Source organism: Meles meles, chromosome 9 (genome assembly GCF_922984935.1).
Source record: "Meles meles chromosome 9, mMelMel3.1 paternal haplotype, whole genome shotgun sequence".
Classification (NCBI taxonomy): domain Eukaryota; kingdom Metazoa; phylum Chordata; class Mammalia; order Carnivora; family Mustelidae; genus Meles; species Meles meles.
The window spans coordinates 18,752,791-18,774,319 of NC_060074.1; positions in this window are offsets into that span (position 1 = coordinate 18,752,791).

Sequence of the window (21,529 nt, forward strand, 5' to 3'; positions counted from 1 at the left end):
ATTCCAGCTCCAGAGCCCCAGGTGGGACCCACTGAGGCCTCTGTTGCAGGTGCATCGCAACTCAATCCCACCCCATCCCCAGCAGGGACTGTTCCCACAGCACTGCCCCCAAATCACCTACATGCAAATATCCACTGCAGAGTCTGCTGCCGGGGGAAAGGGGCCTTCAATCCGATGTTAGCACAGCTTTCCATTAAAACATGCCTCTAGTGTTATCTACCCTGACGTCTCCACATCTAATCAAGAAGTAGAGCTTCCCCTGGTGCTTTTCTGTTGGGTATATAAAGGCTCTTTTCCTATTGTCTTTTATGGCCTTTGTAAGTTGAATCACCTACTTTGTTTTGACCTGGATAATTTTATCCGCAAACAGCGTATCCGTTCATGCTACTGGCTCCCTGTAAACTGGCACCCTTCCCACTTTTTACCGCATTCCACATGCCTATTCCAGACCTTGCAAACAACAGCTTTTCCTGAAAACCTTGATTTTTGATTACCTAAATTCAGTTTCTTCTTCTGGTACTTGAATTATTTCCTTAGGATATGTAAAGATTCCATAAATTCCTCCTTTACTTCTTCTATTCATGAGATTATCCCTGGTATTTCTATACAGTAATTTGGAATCTACTGAAATAAATTATAGTAGAACCCCATTCTTCATAGCTCATTATCACCAAGAATGCACTACATCATGGATTAAATCATGCTTTCCCGAAAAATAACCACAACTAACAAAAGATGGATGCTGGGTCATTAGAGTATAATAGGAGAGAGTCGGTAATCTGTGCAAAGTAACACATCATGTCTTCACTCCTCACAGGCATAAGAGGGATAAATGAGCATGCAGGTTATGGGAAATGGACACTAGGAAGGGGGTGGAGAATGTTCCACACTGTGAGCACAGGGGCTTGCCTACACATCCTGGTGAAGTCTTTTAACTTGTTTCTAGCCACCTAACCACATGAAGTCTCCCCATCTCTGACCACATGGGAGGAGGGAAAGAGAGTTTACATAGACTTGCTATCTTAATTCTCCCCCTTCATTCACTCAAAAAATATTCTTGAGCACCTACCATAGTGCTGTGCCCAGGTGGTCCTCTGTCATGCACAGAGCATCTCGGAAAACCGCTCATGTTCCCTCCACCCCACCCCTACCACCACCACCAATCATAACTTACAATATGCCTCTTAGTCCTGAATCCCAAAACAGTATAATAATAAAAATAGCCCACTGTTTTTTTTTTCCTTTTAGTAAGTTTCCTTTCATTAAAATTCAAAACTTCCATTTCAGATTATCTGCCGTAAGCACACCTTCTACTGTGCAAATCTTTAATCCTTCAATTAAGGTTTCCAGCTGTAGAAAGATTAGGTCAAAAAGTATCTTCTTTAGTTGACCCAGAACCAAATATTGTTCTTAATACTTTTCAATCACTTGCTTACTCTTTTATTTCTAAAACACTGGTTAAATTATATACTTACCACCTCCAGCTTATGTCTTGGTAGAAGGTATGTAGAAACCAGTTAGAACTTCAGCTCTGTAATTTATGAGCTGGTGAATCATGTAGTCTCTCAAAGCCTCATTTTCTTCATCTGTCAAATGGAAAGAATAGATAACTTAAAGATAACTTAAAGGATTTCATGAGGATCAAAATTAATGTGGGATACTTGGTCAAAGTAAAGAGCTTGTATTTTCTCCATGCAATGTGGAGCCAGTGGAGAATTTAAAGCAAAGAAGGAAGAGGATCTGACCTCCATGAGTCTGAACCGTCTGGAAGGGTATGCTAACAGGAATACAGGAAGGGACATCATTTTGGATGCTATTGTAGTCATGCAGGTGAGAGATGGGGAGGTCTGGAGCACTGTGGGAGCCACAGGGATTGTGAGAGGTAAACAGATGCTAAAGAGATCCCAAAGAAACAATCCACAGATTTGCAACTGGATTGAATGGAAGGGGAAAGCAAAGGACCAAGAAGGATTTCTAGGGGGCGCCTGGGTGGCTCAGTGGGTTAAGGCCTCTGCCTTCAGATCCCAGGTCTTAGGGTCCTGGGATCGAGCCCCGCATCGGGCTCTCTGCTCAGCGGGGAGCCTGCCTTCCCCCTCTCTCTCTGCCTGCCTCTCTGCCTACTTATGGTTTCTGTCTGTCAAAGAAATTAAAAAAAAAAAAAAAAAGGATTTCTAGGACTTGACTAGCCACAGGGCTAGTCATTTACCAAGACAGAGAATGCAAGGGAAAAAGCATATTTATGGAAGAAAATCAAGATTTCAGTGCTGGACATTAGAAGCTTGAGATGCCTCTCAAACATCTAAGGGAATATGAGTCCAAGACAATATATATGTAAATATTTGATTGTGGATATCTGAAGATGGAACAGGACTTAAGAAATAAAGTTATTAATTTAAGAGACATTACCCTAATGATGATATTTAAAGCCACAGAGCTGACTGAGATTCCCAAAGATGTAAATGGAAAAGAAAAGTCAAAGTGCATGACCTGCGGCCAACCAACACTTAGGGGTCCAGTTGAAGATTCTAAGAAAAGCCAGTATAGAGAAACCAAGCGAGTATGAAATTAAAAAGCCAAGAGAGTATTAAGCAATGAGGGTATGATTTACAATTGCTATAGTCACTGGGCTTGCTTCCCAAGTACCCCACTATCAGCAAACCAGCATTACACCCTATCACCAACCTGTCAACCCCAAGAGCCAGATCAGCCCACACTCATCAGACATATCAGTGTTATGAGTTGCAGTGTGTCAACAAATGAGTTATGTTGAAGTCCTAACCCCAGAACCTGAGGATGCAACCTAATTTAGAGATAGGGTCTTTACAGAGGTAATGGGGTTAAATGAGGCCATCAAGGTGGGCCCTAACTCAATATGACTGGTGACTTAGAAAAAGAGGACACAGAGATACACACACCCAGATAGACCACCGGGTGGAAATGAAGACAGAGATCAGGGTGATGGAGCAGAAACCAAGGAACGTGGAAGATGGTTGGCAAACCACGGGAAGCTGAGAGCCAGGTAAACACAGACTCTCCCTCACAGCCTCCGTGGCCCAAGGAAGTGACATCTTGATTTTAGACTTTGACCCAGAATTCTGAGACAATAAATTTCAGATAGATCACCGAGTCTGCGGTACTTTGGACAGGCAGCCTTCGTTAGCAAGCTGGACCCGCCGGCATGCCAGAAGGGGAGTAGAAAGCACAGGCTTTCAGGACTCCCTTGGAGAGAGGGTCTCCTCTCCCTGTGCAAAAAGCACAGACTAGATTTCTGGGACAGTGTGAGCCACCGTGTGAAACCTCCATGGGCTTTGCTCTCTGCGTTTGAAAACGGAACTTTGTGGGCAGCACCTGTAAAAACACTTGGAACAATACCACACAAGGTGAGTAGTGTGAAGGCTCATTTCCAGGTGAAAATGAGACTCTATGATGGAGGGAAGCAAAAGTGAGCATGTTTATTCAAACAGAAGTAGTGGGGAAAGCTGCCACCACAGAAAACATTACCCATGTGGGGGTGGGCCCCAAGAAGTAACCGTAGAGGAAGGGAAGGGGCAACTCCCTCCACTCTGTCGGCCCAAATTAGAGCGGACTCCTTTGGGCAACGGACACACTTTGACAGCCTCCTCTTCCACTCTGCCTATTTCTGTTCCCACGAGGCACACAATTTCTCCTTTTATCCTGAATTTATAAAATTCAAAAGAAAATAGGACTATTTTGAGTATTCAACATTTGGAAAGTACCCTTAAGGTACTACAGCTAAGCTGTTTTTGTTTATGAGGGGCAGACATTCTGCAAATGTGCTCAACTCAGATTGGGGACAAGGGGTGACTGATGTCAGGGGCCACAGGAGCTGGGAAGAGAAGCATTCAGTTGAAACCAAGAGCTTTTGCACTAAATCAGTCACACTTATGTCGTGTGCCAGGCACCCTGATAAGTGCTTCACACGTGCTTATTTCTTCCTCACAATATCCCTTTGATGTGAATACCATGCTTGCACCCACTGTACAGATGAGGAAACCAAGGTTAAAAAAAAAAAAGGTTACATGCCTTGCCCAAGGTTACAAAGCTAGCAAGTAAGGAGCCAGGATTTGAACCAAAATGGGCAAGCTCCAAGGAATGTTCTTTTAAGTACTGGTCTCTGCTACTCCATGGGAACCCAAATGGAGTGGAAACAGACCAGGGATTCTCTCTCTTTTTTTTTTTTTAAAGATTTTATTTATTTATTTGGCAGAGAGAGATCATAAGTAGGCAGAAAGGCAGGCAGAGAGAGTGAGAGGGAAGCAGGCTCCCCGCTGAGAAGAGAGCCTGATGTGGGACTCGATCCCAGGACCCTGAGTTCATGACCTGAGCCGAAGGCAGCGGCTTAAACCACTGAGCCACCCAGGCGCCCCACCAGGGATTCTCTCTTTATCTTTCTTTCTCCCCACCTCCTTCTCCGCTCCCTCCACATTTCTCTTTCCACTTTTTTCTCTCCACCTCTCTCTAACCCTTTTAGTATTTCTCTTCCCCCTCTTTCATGTGTCTACTCTTCTCCTTTGGCCACTGGCCCGTTTATTCTTTCTGTATGCTCAGCGTTGTCCGTTTGGGCCCAATAGCTTCTACTTAATCATCGTTCCAACTCCCTTACACCTTTAGCATAGACCTCACATTGGCTACTGCAACCTCACATTGGTCACTACTTCACTGGGAGTCTTAAGAAAATCCAACTGGATCTATTCCTTATGTGCCCCCACCCACCCACCCACCCAATCCAATTGGCTGCGGCTACCTTTTGAGTCATGAGGAACTAAATATGGCGGCCCTCTCAGGGAAGCCACTGAGAATGATCACCTTTGGCGAAGTATCACCTTTGTTTTTGACAGGAAAACTGTCTAGTGATCACTTCTGTCACAGATAAGCCTGCCAGCCAAGTCCCCACCCCTCCTGGGCCCACGCCTGAACACACGATGCCCCTGGTGTAATAATGCTTGCACACTCTGTGTGTGTGTCTTCGCGATGGCAGTAGCTGATTACAAGTGAATAAACGAGAATCTTGTCTGGCTCCTCCAAGAGAAAACAAACGGGCTGAAGTCGCACGGCATATCTGATCAAAATGGAACCCAGGCATCGAGGCATTGGGAGGAGGCAAGAGACGGAGAACCACATCTTTCCGTGAAACTCAGCAGAGACCTGCCTCTTCAGTAAACCAGAGGTCTCCATCTGTGTGGGGAGTAAAAGCTGGAAACCACAAAAGAGAAGATGTCTCGGTAAAACGTGAAAAGGAACTCAGCGTAGGCCAGGGGCAAGCTCGTATTTGAACGAGAAAGAGAATCTCAATTTTCCTGGGAGAAAAGGGAAGAGATGCTGAGCTACAGTGAGCCTGGACCCACAGAGGCAGACTAAGACACGGAGTCTCTGTATTGGACTTCTGTAGTCACCAAACCGTGAGCCGGGCTCTGCAGTGCATACCTGCATTTGCAGATCTGAATACATAAAGGTGTTTGGAAAGCAAGTCGCTTGCAATTTCTTTTTTTTTTTTTTAAAGGTGACTCTATTCCAAATAAAGTATTTAAATGATACATTACTATGTTTCCACCTAATCCCTTAACAGATTAGACCAGATTTATGATGACGGTGCTGGACAGGCGTTAGTGTCTTGCTTTATCCCATCATTCCACACCCTGCAAAAGCACTCTGCTTTTCTTCTAGAAATATCTCTCTCTTCTTTAATACACTGAATTACTGAAAACAGATTTTTCCTATACTTAGACAAAAATATTTTTCACGTTAAAAATAGAATCACAACAGGCACATAGATATCTAAACAAAGGGCCTCCCCCCCCCCCATATCTGGAGAGCTAATCTAATTTCCAGTACTGCCACAAACCCCTGCAACTATCCTACCACTAAATCAGGATTTATGGCACTCATAGAATGTGTTAGTGATTAACCCTGTCAACTTATTTCTCAAATAACCCCTCCTTGTTTACGCCATGGTAGTAAAAGGTTCCCCTCTCCCATGAAGGAAGTCCAGAATGAAAGTGGGTTGTTGCCATGGCAACAGAATACAAGGCAGAGAACTCCAGAGAAGGGGGAGGTCTCTATACCCAAGGCCACAGCCACAAGAAAGCCCCGGGCCCCAGAGTGGTGGCAGCAAAGAGAAGCAACCTGCTATGACTTCACACTGCCAGATGGCCCGCTGTTGACACAGGGTTCCCCCCAACTGCTAATTATTTGCATAACTCCGGATCATTCATTCAAAGGAAAATGAAGAATTCACTAAAATATGCACTGATATACTTATCAGTTTTTCTCTTTGAACAGCGTAGCATTGGAAACTTTCTCCAAACACTTAACACAGAGCCTTACACATAGAAGCCGCTTCAAAAGGGTGTATTTAGCTATTTACTGGATCCCCTGTTGAACCAGGTACTGCTCAAGATACAGAGAAGGAAAAGACAAGTTCTCTCTCCTCAGAGAGCTCCCTGTTCAGTGGGTAGACATGCATACATAATCAAGACCATGCAACCTTCCGTGCCAGCTTGATGCTGCTGCCCTGCCCGGGGTCGGGGGCGGAGGGATTCCGAAGACAGGCATCCCCCGCAGGAGAACACAAGACAAGGGAGGAAGGCGGACACGGGATGCGCCAGGGGATCTGAAGGGCCCTGAAGGATGAAGAAGTAGCTAAGGGTGCTCCTTGTTTGTTTGTTGTTTGTTTTTGTCTGCTTGCTCTGAGATGTGCCTAGCGGCAGGGCGGCGAGAGCAAAGCCCAAAGGTAAACAGTAGCAGCATCCTTGTCAGGAAAGCATGTGCCGTTTGCTATTTGCAACAGGAATGTGCAAGGCAGGGAGTGGCAGGAGCTGAAGCTGGAGACAAGGTAGCCCAAGTGTGAAAGCCCCTTCCCTGGGGGAGCCTGGACTGTGGTTTCTGGACAATGGAGGCAGCAACATGGCAGACCCTTCGCAACAGTGCGGAGAATTGCTTAGCAGGTGACACTGTAATCAAGGAGGCCAGTTCCAAGGTCGCTTCCGACATCAAGGCAAGAGACAATAAGAGCCTGACTCAGAGTGGGGTCTTGGGGATGGGAAGGGTGAGGATAGATTCTAGAAACACTGAGTAAGTAAAATCATGTAGCTCCTCAGCGTGACTCACCTCCCCAAATCCCAAAGACACAAATCTCCATCCTCCTCTCCACACTAGTTTTAACACTTAAAAAACCTGGGCAAAAAAGGACAAGAACGGCAGCCACTGACGTGCCTTTGATAGTACATAGCTTATATGTTCATTGAACCACTTAAAATGATCGTAGTCACTTTAAACTCTATTGGCTGAGTTGACGGGCAGGCAAAAATATTTCTTTCTTGGATTTATTCCAGTACTCTGTTTCCCATCATTACTGGTCATGGGGGTCAGGAAAAGAAAGGAGATTTTTAGATAGATTCTGAACAATGTATCAATGCCAACTCAGAGTGACAGGCAAAACAAAACAGATAATGTTTCGTGTTGAGATAGGATCGTTCCTTTGAGGCTCTCCTGGTTTCACAGTGAATATTAATTTTTAGAGCATTCCTATAAAGTAGACAAGTGGCAAAGGGGGTTGGCTCCATTTCAGTGGGGAAAAAAGAAAAGATATTAGTGCCTGGAGAGAGGAACTGACTTATCAGAGGCAAGGCTAGCTGGAGGCAAGCCTGAGGACAGAGTTTGAGCATCTTGGTTTCCTCTCCCGGTTTTATCATCTAAACCTGTCCTAATGGGGGTTATTGTTTTTAACATAGCCTGTCCAGATCCCATCTGAAAAGAGGAAGCAAAGACCTGGGTAATTTTCTACATAATTTCTTTAGAAGAGAAAAAGCAACCTGTCTTTCCTCCAAATTGTTTATAATTGGTGCAATACAGGAAGTCTCACTGCTTTTTAATGAGTTCCCAAACTCAAATTCTGCCATTTAAATTTTTTTTTTGAAATCTGCATTTGCCTGAAATATCTCAGTAATTTGAGTGAAAGGGAGGTTTTGCTTAAATTATGAAAATGACCTCAATTTGCTTCTTGGTGTAGCTAAGGGACGAGTGGGCATTGCAGGGTGATACCTGGGCTGCAGGAACCGAGCCCTTTCCCCGTGGTGGCCTGAGGTATGTGAACCCCTTTTGGTGCTGGGATGGGGGCAGAGGGGAAACCCCATGCTGGAGTTTGACACTATGATCCTTTCTGTTCTCCATTAGAAATAGGCAGATCATTTTTCATGTACCAGGACTGCGACAGACACCGCATGAATGTAGAAATGGAAGACTTGCACTGGCGACTGGAAGAAATGACTCAGTTCTTACTAGAAGGTCAGCCTTGGACTTGGTATATATATATGTGTGTATGTGTGTGTGTGTGTGTGTATGTGTATATATATTTTTTGATGGGTAAACTGAGTTAGGAGTGATAAGGCAAGGGAAGGATGGTGTTTGCTTTTTTGCCAAGCACATGTCTCCACTCTTTGTCTGACTTTAGTCCCGTTCTCTGCACCCTGCTTTTGTCCCGCCTCACTCAGCCACTCTCCCCTCCCTCCTTTCTTCTTGTACCTCTTGAGACAGAGTCACATGCCTCTGGGTGAAAAGCTTAGATTACAGTGTGGTCCACAGGCAACAGTTGAGGCGAAGAGAAGGAGCCTTATCCTGAAGCAGTTTTGGAGGCAGATGATGAGTCTAAAAGGACCTCAAGAGTTTGCTTTCTTACTGGGGCTCACAGACAAAGCTTCAAATCTTGACTATGAACAGAGGCACCTCCTTGGGGAGGACGTACAGGCTATCCTGCTGCTCCTGGCAGTCAGAAGAGCCAAGAACAAAAGATGCTCGCCAGGCCACCCTGACTCCCAGCCACCAGAGTGTCCAGGTGTCTTACACACGCTGCTTCCCCCAGCATCCCCCCACACCTTGCCGGGTGCTGGAGTTCGCGCTCTTCTGCGGTACACGTCTCCCTAAGGAGGGCCCCTTTTCTGAGATGGAATCACTTCATTTTTACACCCTAAACAATTACACATGATTTCCCAAAATGTGAAAGCAGTGAGCAGACTCTATCCAAATAATGGGCTGTAAGGCGGGAGAGAAAGGGAGGGAGGCGGGAGATGCAGGGGAGAGGGGGAAGGAAAGCAGAGGCTCCGGAGTCTTTGTCTATCTCCCATCTGGCTGGGAGCCAGAGGCGAATCGAAGAGACCTATCCTTTGTCCACCGATCTGACAGTCATCTCGTGTTCCCACTCGGCAGAATCAAAGTGGAATGCATTCACACATTCACGTCCATTGCTCGAAAGGTGACTGAGGAATCTAAGGCTTCCAGTGCCTAGCGGAGGCAGGATTCCGCGCAGCATTGCTGTTTTCAAGGTCACAGTAAAATGGAGAGATCTGCTTGCTCCGCTCGAGTCTGTCATTGTTAGCACCGTCCTCCTCCTCCAAGGAGACCAAAAGCATGTGCTCTGTGGCTTTAAGGGAAGAGAGAATCCTTCCCGGGCTCTCTCTATCAAGTCTGGTTAGGTTTTAGCATGTAAAGTTCCAGGCCATAAATAATTCAAAAGGCATGAAGAAGATTTTCTTCATTCTCCATCTAACCCTGCACACAACAGCCCCCCCTCCCCTTTCTGGCTTATAACAAATGCTAATTTAATCAACTGGCAGTAAATTGCACTGGTTGCTGACTCATGCCAGACACAGCCCCTATGGACTTGACAGAGCTTTGCCATCCCATTTGGAAATGAACAATAAAGAAGTGCAGTTCCGAGCTATCCACCTTTCTCCTTTTGTCCTCCTTTGTCTCCTCCTTTTCCTCACCCCCTCCCCCAAAAATGATCCTTCACAAATGGATCCCTGATGTACGTGCAGGCAATTCACTTTGCCGCCACGCTGCCGGCAAGGATCTGAGCTCCGTGCGAGTCCTGTGGCCTCCCAGCCGCCCTTGATGGCGGGGAGTCCCCAGTGCTCCTGAAGGATGCTGGCTAGATAAAACCTGAGCTGCAGGCGGAGGGAGGCAGGGGACCAGGAAGAAGGGTGGGAAGCAGAGTGAGGTAGAAAGCCCTTGTTATCAGCGCTTTGGAAGCATGTGTAGCAGGAAGGCTCTTGGAAACCCCATGGACATCGCTGGGCTGGAAGCTGAAGGACCAGATGGAGAATAGGCCCTTTGCAATGCACCAAGCCCCTGGAATGAGGGTCCTAGACTCCTGGGGACAGCTGGGAGTGGAAGGGTGGGGGCAGGAATTTTCTTAGAGACGTGATGAGAGGAGCAGGTGGCGGGGTGGAGACAGAGAGGCTGGGACAGGAAGAAATGTCCCCAAAAGGAAGTGACCAAGAGAAAACAAAATATCTATGGGAAGCTTCGAGTCTATTTCCTTTTCCTTTTGCTCTTTTATTTTAGCTATAAATATTTATCTTATAAAGAAGCATTCTCCATCCCCACCCCAGAGGGATTCCTTGAAAGCCCTCCCCACGGAGATCATCCAAATATTTGCAGAGCACTAACGTATAGGAAGGAAATGGAAGGTTGTTTACCCTCTTGTCTTCAAATGGCCACAAAGCACTTCGAGTGTTCAAGCCCCATCATGCCCGTTATTTTGTTTGCGTTCTCCTTCTGACCACCTCCTGGAGCACACAGCTGGCACCTGACCCTCTCTCTGCGGCTGTGCACACAGTAGGTCTAACTGCTTGGACATTAGGCCTACTTTTATTAAGCAAATGGAATAACAACGAAGCATCAGAACTTCCTGAAGGGTCTCACTCATCTGGTCACCAAAGTCTACCCACAGCACTGACTATCCATACCATTCTTTGGTCTGCAATCATCAGAGTTGGTTTTATGTTTAATTGTACCCCTGCCCCCAACTGGATCATAAACTCCTCCTGGGAGGAGTTTCTGTGTCCCCCATGAGGCTAAATAGGAGAGCTTACACAGAACAAATGCAAATTTTCCGGCCGGCTGTAAGCACACCTTGAGTCTTTTCAAGTGACGACACTTGTCACTGCCACATTAATTTTCAAGTCACCCCGCTGAGGCAGATTTCGTCTGAGGTCATTCCTTCAAGATGGCTGCCCTGGCTCCGATCCTTCGGTTCTTTCGTAGGCGTGTATGCGTATGCGTGCACACTGACACACGTGTCTCCGACCAACCGCGTTGTTGCTCGCCTCCCTTCGCGAGTTTTTTCTAAAAGGCTCCCTGCTGACAAACAAGACATGCATAATGGCTACGCACTTTTGCCTTAGCCCTAGGAGAATGCACCATCAGCTTCCTGCAGGAAGCCCAGAAAGGGGAACAAGGAGAAGTCCTCCCGTCCTCGAGCACCCTAGGCCCTGTGCAATATTCTGTACTCCTTTCATCTAATTCTCAGCTCCCCAACTTTGGGGTTACTGGGGAGCCAAGAGAGAATGGCCCAGCATACCGGAGGCTTCTGCGTCCAGCACACGGCATTCTAACGGACGTGCTTCTCTGCCAAGAGTGGAAGGCGTGGCTCACTTTGTCCTTATTTGACCAGAAGGCTCCGCATGGAAGGTTGCCTCAGTGCCTCAGCTGTAAACTCCTGGGACGGTCGTAAATAAACACGGGGCCTGGTATGGCTTCTTGGCTAAATGTTTGTACAGTAACTCAAATGAAGCAGCAGACATGAGTCAGGAGGGAGAAATAAGCTGAAGAAGGGGAGGGCAGGCTCCTCAAGCCTGCGAGATGGTACTTTAACCGGAGACACTCGATGATCTCCAGGGAAAGACAGCAGACCCTCCCCCTGCTCTGCACCACCTGCCAGAGCCATTTGCAAGCAGCCTTTAAAAGCCGCTGAGTGAGTGAGTGGCCTGCCATACTCCGTGCATGAGGCTGACCAGGACCTTGCACGTTGCTGAGAGGAGCAATAAAGAGACACTCAATATTTTATCTATTTGGAACAGTCACAATTTGAATGAGGGCTCTGTACCAGCTGAGAACTTGAAGCTCGGGGATGCCATTGGGTCTGCAAGGTTAGGACCACTGGAAAAATGAAAAGACAATAGTTATTTAATTTCAGCGATCGTTGTTACATGTTGAGTAATCAGGGGATCTCCAGATTTATCCTTGCCTCCCAGAGACAGGGCACCAGCAGCTGGTGGCCAGGAGGTAGTAAGCCTCCATGGTATGCTTTGTTTTCTCCACTGCAGACAGTGAAAGGAAGGGCTTCTTCCAGCTGTGATGTGCACCATCCCAGGGGCTAAAGTAAAAGTATGTGCTGGATGAATGAATGCATTCCTTCCTTCGTTCATCCGTAATAAAGCTCAGGGCTGCCAGGACTTGGGCTTCTCCATTTTAAATCTATCTCCCTCCACTCCTTCAACCAGTACGTTAACCTGCTCAGGCTATCACAACACACACACTGTGGCTTAAACAGCAGAAATGTTTTTTCTCACAGTTCTGGAGGCTGGAAGTCCAAGACCAAGGTGTCAGCAGGGTTGGTTTCTCCTGAGGCTTCTTTCTGGTGCATAATGGCCATCTTCTCCTCTCTTCACATGGTCTTCCCTCTGTGTGTGTCAGTCTGTGTCCTCATCTCCTCTTCTTTTACAGAGACAAGGCCAAGTGGATTAGGGCCCACCCATATGACCTCATCTTACCTTAATTACCCTTTTAAAGGCCCTATTTCCAAATACAGTAACATTTTGAGGTGCTAGGGGTTATGACTTCAACATGTGATTTTGGGGAACACACAATTCAACCCAGAATGAAAATTGTGAGTTATGTGTCTCAGGACCCAGTATGTTAGTCTCTATCTGTATAAACCCTTCGGTAAGCACAGAAAGACCCTGGACACAGAAAGACCCAGAATCTGCCCCTGCTGTCTACTTACCCCCCAGCACCACCCCTTCACCCACCCACCAAGGTGAGACCAAATAATTCCACAGGGATTCAGGTAGTAGTAATGGGAAAGAAGGTACTTTTAAGTACTAAATTTTCAGCCAGTTGTTTTGCTGGTGAAGGAAGGAGGAGAGCAGGAATGAGTATTCTGGGGGGCTATCAACCCCTTGCCCTTTATTTCTTGGTTCCTGCCAACAGAGTCCCTCACACTGGGGGCCCGTCCCTTGGCATGGAGGCAGCTTCTGTCTGGTGCCCTGTGACACCACATCTGATCAGTGTCTTTTGGTCAAAGGATGAGGTTCCATTTGTTTTGAACAAAGATGGGGATTCAGCACTTGACCAGCACAAGATGCAGGGAAACTCCACGTGTCAGGTTTATACCTGACTCCATGGTGCCTTGTTCCTCCTCCAGGGTCCTCCCAGATCCTAACAGCAGCCTTTTCATTGCCCCAGCCAAAAGTCACTTTAAGGAGGCTCTTTTCCTACTTTCCTACTTCCTGAAGCATACACCTGCACCATTTAAAAGTAAGCCCTGCTAGAGAGGTCAGCATCCACCCATTTCCAGGACACGGTTGCTGAGATCTCTCAGGCAGTGACTTTGGGCCGCATCCCTACAGAAGTGTGAAATGGGTAAGAGTCAACAAAGACTATTCCTATGTCATTTTTTTAATGCTTCAAAATCTCCCATTTAAAATTGTTCTGGTCCTTAATGCATGCTAGGTATGTGCGTGCACGTATGTGTATGTGTGTGTGTGTGCATATGTGTGCGTGTGCGTGGGCATGTGTGTTGCTGTTGTTGTGTTGTTTGACATCTTCCTCTGAGCCTGCATGCTGGAGGTGTGACAAATTTGGTCTTGCAATTCGTGTGTCCATTTGAATTCTAGAAATGCATACTGCTAGGTTTTAAGAGTATCTCCTGGTAAGTTAAGTCAGAGGCAGTTACTGATGTGGATATACACTCAAGCAGACAAGGAAAAGTAATTCTAAGAAAGGAATGGGAAAATATCTCCCACTTATCCTCTTCTTAGCTCATAATTCAGACCTATATTTCTAGAGATTTTTAAATATTACCGTAAGAAAGTCTTAATTGACCAAAATTCCAAGCCAAAGAGTCTAGCCAAAATGAACTAATACTATTTGTTTCTCCACTGTGCACAGGGCACAGAGCCATACGCTGCTCAAGAGTTGGACATGCACATCCCTGTCCTCTGGGATCGTAGAATCGGAGTAAGGAAACACAGACACATAAACCATAATTAATGACGGAAGCAGGAAAAGCCGATTGGTTCCAACTAAGTGGGACAGACTCTCGGTGCTATGGGGTTTGGGAGGCGGGAATGATGGCCACAGTGCAAGTGTCGCAGAGGAGGTGCTGTGTGAACCAGATGAGGGGCTTAAATCTGCTCCTAAAAGCAGCAGGGCTCACTGAAGACTCTCAGGTGGGAGGATATTATAACAAAACTCGTGTCAGAGGTGAGTGCCAGCCCAAGGTGTGCTGGGCAGGTGAGAGGCAAGGCTAAGAGACCAGCTTGCAGACTCTGGCAGTGGCCCAGGCACTCACCTGAGCTCAGGGCTGGCAGTGGTGAGAAGAGAGAGAGATTGATGCTCAGGGACCACAAAGAAGGAACATGCACGACATTGAATCTTCCTGGCTGTCCAGGGTCCAGGGTGCTGAGCACAGGCCAGCTCTCGCAGGAAGACAGCTGTCCAGAGGGATGGTCTAGTCCTGGCTGGGCAGTTTTCTCACCTCCTCACCTTCCCCATACCCTAGAAACAGCAGAATCGCCTGCATGCCAGCCTCCCCAGTGAGAGTCCCAGGTCAAACCCAAAAAGGCAGCCCTGCCCTCTCTGAACAGACAGAAAGAATGTTCAGGGCACAGGGATTAATTATGTAAGGCCAGTTTTCAAACAGAAGTCCCAGAGCTCCCTCTCGGGCTTTGTAATCCCTTCAGCTTCAACCCCAAAAACCAGACCTCCACCCTGATTTTACTGAAATAGACATAGTCTGGCTATGACCTGGATCGCTCACACTTCAGATCGCACACCTCTGTCCCCTGTTGGATTTTTCCGTGATTATGTGTTGGCCTGTTAAGCAGGCAGTGTCTTCTCTGCCCCTTCCAACAGCCCTTATTTCTCTCTCAATCTCGCGTATGATGCCGGGACTCATGTGGTCTAGGTTAAGCTCATAAGGGCATGGCATCTGCCTGGCCTTGCTGACCTATTTTAGCTCCCAGTTCAAATGTCCCCTGAAGCCAGACACCTCTAAACTTTTCATTTATATGAAATAACTCTCCCTTATTGTCTGACTTCTATATTTTGTTCCTTGAACTTAAAAAGCCCCAGGCACCGGCTCTCCGTGTTAATTGTGTCATTGTGGAAAGGGCTCTGGGAAGGAAGGCAGAGCATTGTCCCTCAAGGTCTCACTGTCACATGAACTGGCCGAGTGACCTTTGCCAACGCTCTTTGTCTCTCTGGGTTTCAGTCTGTTCAGTGGTAACCTGTCAGGTCTACTGATCCTTCTAGCTCTGGCGACCTGACTCCACAGGCCCCACTGTGTTGCTGAAGCCTTAGCAAACCTGACCATTCCCTTCCTGTTCTGCCCTTCCAGACAGTCGTGCAGCCACCTCCCTGCGACGCGCACTGGGACCCAGGAGCACCAGGTGGCCTGCCGTCTCTAGAGGGGATGATGAATCAAACATGGTTCCAGGGTTTTGAACACGTGTAGACGTGCATGGACATAGCATGAACAGAAATGGAGAGTTCGTGTTTTCTTTCTTTCTCAGTGAAGGCTGGGAGATACCAGGCAGAAGGAGGGGGGGCGGGGCACCGGGTGGGAGTCGAAAGCAAAGTCACCCATGGGCATACAGAACAGGGGTGAGGGGGAAACAGCCACAAAGGAGTATCAGACTCTCTGTTGAAGATTCCACACTAGAGGTGAGGCTCCCAAACCTGAACATAACAATGGCCAGACGAGTCTGAAGTGAGCACAGATGAATGAAGGGCCTGAGAAGGAAAGAGAGACCCTCCCTACCTGAGGTATTCTGATGGAGGTCGTGACAGGCAGGCGAGAGCTGAAACCAGGGGAGAGGGGTGAGAAAGAAGAGAAAAGTCGGAAGGACTTAAGCCTGACAGACACCATGTTTTACGAGGAAAAGATCAATAGAGGTCAAGGAGGAAACAGAGAAGGGAAGTCATTTCTTGAGTTGCTGCTACAGGCGTGGGAAACTGAGAGTAAGGAAGCCAGGGAGGAAAACACAGCCCAGGACAGGTGTCTCTGGCTTCCGTAATGGAGTAACAAGGACCACGCAGGTCAGCAGTGCCCGGATCATGGTGCACCCCAAGAGTGATGGATCCTGGTCTTCGGCATTAGAGATGGTGGCAGCTGGTCTGGAAGCCCTGCACGGTACCCCTCACCTCAATTCAGACCTACTCTGACAAGGCCCTCCTCAAGCTTGCTCCTTTGGAGAACACGCTTGGCTTCCCTGCCTTGGGGCCTTTTCTGAAGCTGTGAGAGCTTCACACAGGGAAAACCCCACCGAACAGAGGGCTTACAGCTCCCTTCCCCAGCCCTTAACTACCAAGAGCCGATGGGGCGATGCCCAGTCCCCTTCTGCATAACTGCAAGAGACAAGACACCTCAGAGATGCCCCCAGGCGTTGGCTCTTTCCTCTTTCCTGCCTCAGTATCCCCACTTCTCACTCCTTCCTAGGATCGGATCCCAAATTACTATGTACGCTCAGTCCTTGGCTGAGAACCCGGACCAAGACAGAGGGAAGCTAGCCTCGTAGTGGCAGCATCTGGCAGGAGAATGAGCGCCCGTTTCCTTTAAAGCCCCGGAATGTTAAATACACAGAACAGATTTCTGCTCCTCTGGGGAATGATCCAGAATGAAAGCTGAGCTGTGTTCCGTGGGGTAGGCAGAGACGCTACTTCGGATACAGTCCACAGGCCCTGGGTCATCAATCCCCTCTTGAGAGAGTGGCCAGGCGGTGCTAGTTCTCAGGACTGCTCTTGGAAAACACAAACCCGCGTGAGCCCCATTGGCGTCAGGGTGGAGTGGCACCTTCCCCTTTGGAGGGTTACCTCCCACCGCCTGGGGGCCGCAACCCAGAAGCTGAAGCAGGATCAGGCCCAAGAATGTGTTTGTTTCAGTTTGACTCATCTCCACAGTGCTTTAAAAGCCAAGGCCACTTGGCAAATGTGAGGTTTAATAGCAGTAGGAGCTTAGCACTACGTTTATACTAGGTCTGTCTATCCTTTATGCTGCAGGCTGGCCTCGAGGCATTTGAGCCTACAACCCGGCTTTAGCATACTGGAGAGAAAGGACTTTGTCTCGGCGCACCCGTGCCCTCGTCCTGCAGCTGTCTCCTCTCTGCTGCCTCACTCCTAATTTCTCATCTCCCTTCCCCCTTGGACTTCTCTGATGGTTTTGCTATTGATCAATTGCTTGGACCTCTAACAACCGTCTATCCTTAATGCCATGTTGCTTCCAGGCTTGGGAGAAGGGTGTTTTGGGGAAGGTGAGGCAGCGCTCTCCCATTTTCCACCCCAACTTGGACACTGACCTGTGGCATAATTTCCTGCCACATGAGCGCTGTACCAGGTCACGGATACTGTGGCAGCGTTGAGAAGACCCCAAGGAAGTTTCAAAAGCCAGAAAAAGAATATGAAATCCCAGGCCTGATACTCTATTCCCGAGTACATCAGCACTTGCGGGGTCTCTCCCTCCTGGTCTGTGACCCAACACGTTGCTGAGGCTTGAGTCCCTCAGCACTACTCTGTGCTGTTATTTCTCTCTCCTCCAGACTCCAGAGTTGGGCTGCCAACAAGATGTCCTTCTCTTCCCTTTTAAAAACCAATCCACCATCTTTTGGCATGGGACCTTTTAGCCTGGGTTGTGGTTTTTGTTTTTTTCAAGTTTTTAATTTAAGGGGCACCTGGGTGGCTCAGTGGGCTAAGCGTCCGCCTTTGGCTCAGGTCATGATCTCGGGGTCCTGGGTTGGGGCCCCGCATCGGGCTCCCTGTATCTGCTTCTCCCTGTGCCTGCCACTCCCTCTGCTTGTGCTCGATCTCATTCTCTCTCTCTCTCTCTCTCTCTCTGACAAATAAATAAATAAAATCTTTAAAAAAATAAAAATAAAAGTGTCTCAATAAAGCAATTTTAAGCATAGGGAACATAGTCAGGGGTAATTCATAGTGTTGCGTGGTGACAGATGGGAAACACCCTTGTGGCAAGCACAGCACAGCACAGCACAGAATTGTCAAATCTCGGTGTTGTCCACCTGAAACTAATGTAACACTGTGTGTCAACTCTACTTCAATTCAAAAAAATTTTTTTTTCAAATAAAGCAATTTTAACTCTTCAGGAAGCCAACATTCCCCTTTTAGAGACCAGGCCCTTGCCTTTACATAGCCACAGAATTAGCCAAAGATCTTTCTGAGAGAAAACAGAACAGAGCGGTATTATTTCAGCATTAATCAACACTCAGACTTCAGTCCTAACCTGGATTTGATGTATTGCCACCATTCCATAGCCCTCACAATAACAAACACATCTTTTACCATCTATAAAGGTTGTCAAGGCTTAGCATTAAAGGAAATAAAGTGAAGCGTATGGCCCAGCAAGAACACTTGGCATTCCCCAACCCAGTGCACATGCAAAGCTAGAGATTTGATAGCCACCTTCGAGGCAGGAGGATCTGAAGGCCAGACATCTGCACACAGATTTCCCTTCCGTCTTTACCTTTCATCTAGTGCAGTGCTTTTCAGATTTCAGTGTGGATAGAAATTCGAGCACAGGGTCGTATGTTTTATGGGTGATACAAGGGCTTTCCAAGGCTACTACAGAGTTGATATGATGTTCACATTACATGTTGATTACAGAATCTAAAAATATCACTCCCAAGATGTGACTCTCCCGTTTGGAACACTTTCTTCAACATGACTTTTGCCAATAGACTAGAATTTCTAAATGGCTGCAAGATTTTAAATAATATTTTTTTCTTGGTCTCACTACCCTTGGAAAAAGAACTCAGCCCCTCAGGCCTGGAGTGCCACCCCTGACCTTCAAGTTAGCACTTAGCAGCCTCTCTTTGGGGCAGTGAGAGGAGACGGAGAGGGAGCCGGGGCCTGGCTTGCTTACTAACCAGCCAGATGACCTGGGGCTACAAAACTCAGTATCATTCATTTCATCTTGGCATTTGAAAGCAGAGATCTCCCTGGGCCCATCATATGTGTCCTGAATTTCCCAGCTTTATTTTGAGCCCGATTTCATCTGTCGCTGCTTATACCTCTGCTCAGGTTCATGGTAAATGGTCTGTTTCTGTCAATGACTTTTTCATCTATGTCAGGGAAAGGCCCATTAGACAAATCCAATGGGACAAGTTCAGAGATTTTGTCAGTTCCCGTCACTTTCAGGTCTGGCTGTGCAGTGGAGCACAGACGCGAAACAGACTTGTCAAGATGGGCAGCTTCTTCTGGAAGAAGTTTATCTCAATGGAGAGAAACACGTGATGGGTGAAAACCATCAAAATACCGGTGCTTCGTCCTGGGAACGGCACAGGTTGCTGAGAGAGCTGTCTGGGAAGAAATTAAAATAAGTCAGAGTCTCAATCCCCTGAGCCCAGGGAGAGTGGGGAGACAACAGTCCATATCCAAGACTATTTAGGGGTGCCTGGCAAGAGCCTAATATAAATGAGGAAGCAGTCATTTCTCATCCGTTACTTTCAACTTATCAGTAATCAATAATTTTTGAAAGGAGAAATGAAAGACAATATTTTGAGTCTTATTTCACTGAGAAAGCAGAAAAGAATACCACATTTTCCCATTGGCAAATTAACTAAGGCCCCTGTACCACCTGCTCCCCTGGCTGCAGATACTCGGCCCCCTGCCCCTCCTGCCCCGCTGCTTAGCTTTGCTGCAGTGAGGCAGTGTCCTGGGTGCAGGGGAAGACCAAATCCTACTGCCCACTGCCTTGTCACACACTCAGTCCTAGCGTCATCCCCTGCCTTCTACATCATCACTTACTCAGTCCTTCCTTCCGCTTACAAACGTGCTGAAGCGTTCCCATTAAAAAACCGAAAAGTCTCTGAACTCCATTTCCCCTTTTACTTGCTGCCCATTTTTCTGCTTGCTTTTTAGCAAAGTTCCTTTCTCCACTTCCTCCTCTTCCCATCTGCTCAACAACCCTCAGGGAATAAATAAGTTATCAAGGTTACAATGATCTCCACATAACCAAATCCAACGCTCAGTTTCTTAATATTTTCCCTAGTTGGTTGTTCCATGTAAAATATTAATATAGGGACGCCTGGGTGGCTCAGTTGGTTGGACGACTGCTTTCGGCTCAGGTCATGATCCCGGAGTCCCGGGATCGAGTCCCGCATCGGGCTCCCAGCTCCACAGGGAGTCTGCTTCTCCCTCTGACCTTCTCTTCTCTCGTGCTCTCTCTCACTGCCTCTCTCTCAAATACATAAATAAAATCTAAAAAAAATTATAAAATATTAATATAATATAATATTTTTTCTTGCTTAGGGGTTCGTTATCCCCCACCCCACCGTGATCTATGAGCCATTCTCCTGGGAAAACAGCAACCTTGATCTCCTCACCAGGACTTGATCTCCTCCTAGGACACTGTGCCTGGCACATGAGGTCCTCGGTAAAATGTTAGATGAATGCTTGAACAAACAAATGAATCCACTGGTTGATTACCATTAGGGGTTACAACGGGAAGTGTAGCTGTGCTGGCGCCTGTGTGTTAGTAAAGAGTAAGGATCAAAATTTCTTTGAGACAGAGCTGTTGTTTCTGTAGCCTGGTATTTGCAGTGCTCTGGGCCATGCTGCTGTCCACTCTCAGGAATGGAGTGGTAGGCAAGAAAGGGGGAGCTAATACTTTCGAGTGCCTACTCCAGGGCAAGTACGGAGCTAACCACTTTCACATACATTTCCTCCACTCCTCACAACTTATAAGGGAGGCGTCACTATAATCTCCATTTTGCAGATGGAGAAACTGAGGCAAAAAGAGAGACTAGGGGCACCTGGTGCAGTTGGTTGGGCCTCCGACTCTTGGTTTTGGCTCAGGTCATGGTCTCGAAGTCATGAGATCAAGCCTCGTGTCAGGCTCTAAGCTTGGCTTGGAGTCTGATTAAAATTCTCTCCGGCTCCCTCTGCCCCTCCCCCACTTGCACACATGCATGAGCACAGTCTCTCTCTCTCTCTCTCTAATAAGTAATTCTTTTTTTATAAAAGAGAGAGAGAGGCTAAATAATTTGCCCCCATTCACCCAGACATGAGCTCCTCGTGAGGACCCCATACAGTTTGCCAGTTCTTTGGTGTTCAGTATTATAAATTCACAGAAAATTAGGAATTCACAGGAAATCAAAGGAACTGAGCTGATCCAGAAATACATAAGGCGAGGTTTCCAAAGTAAAATACATATTCGTTTGGGAATATTTGTGGTGGTGTTTTTATTGTCAAAGAACATCAAAATGTCACTAAAGTCAATATAACAACTGAGTTCAAAGTGATTTTATTGTTTGTTTCCTTTTCTAAGCATAGTCACAAGAGGCTTATAACCATTATTCACAGGATATGTGTAGTTGTAGAGTAGCCGTCTGGCTAGCGCTGCCAGATAAAATGCAGGATGTCCAGTTAAATTTGAACCTCAAATAAAACATAAATAATGTTTTTGCAGATATATGTCACAAACACTGCATGGGAC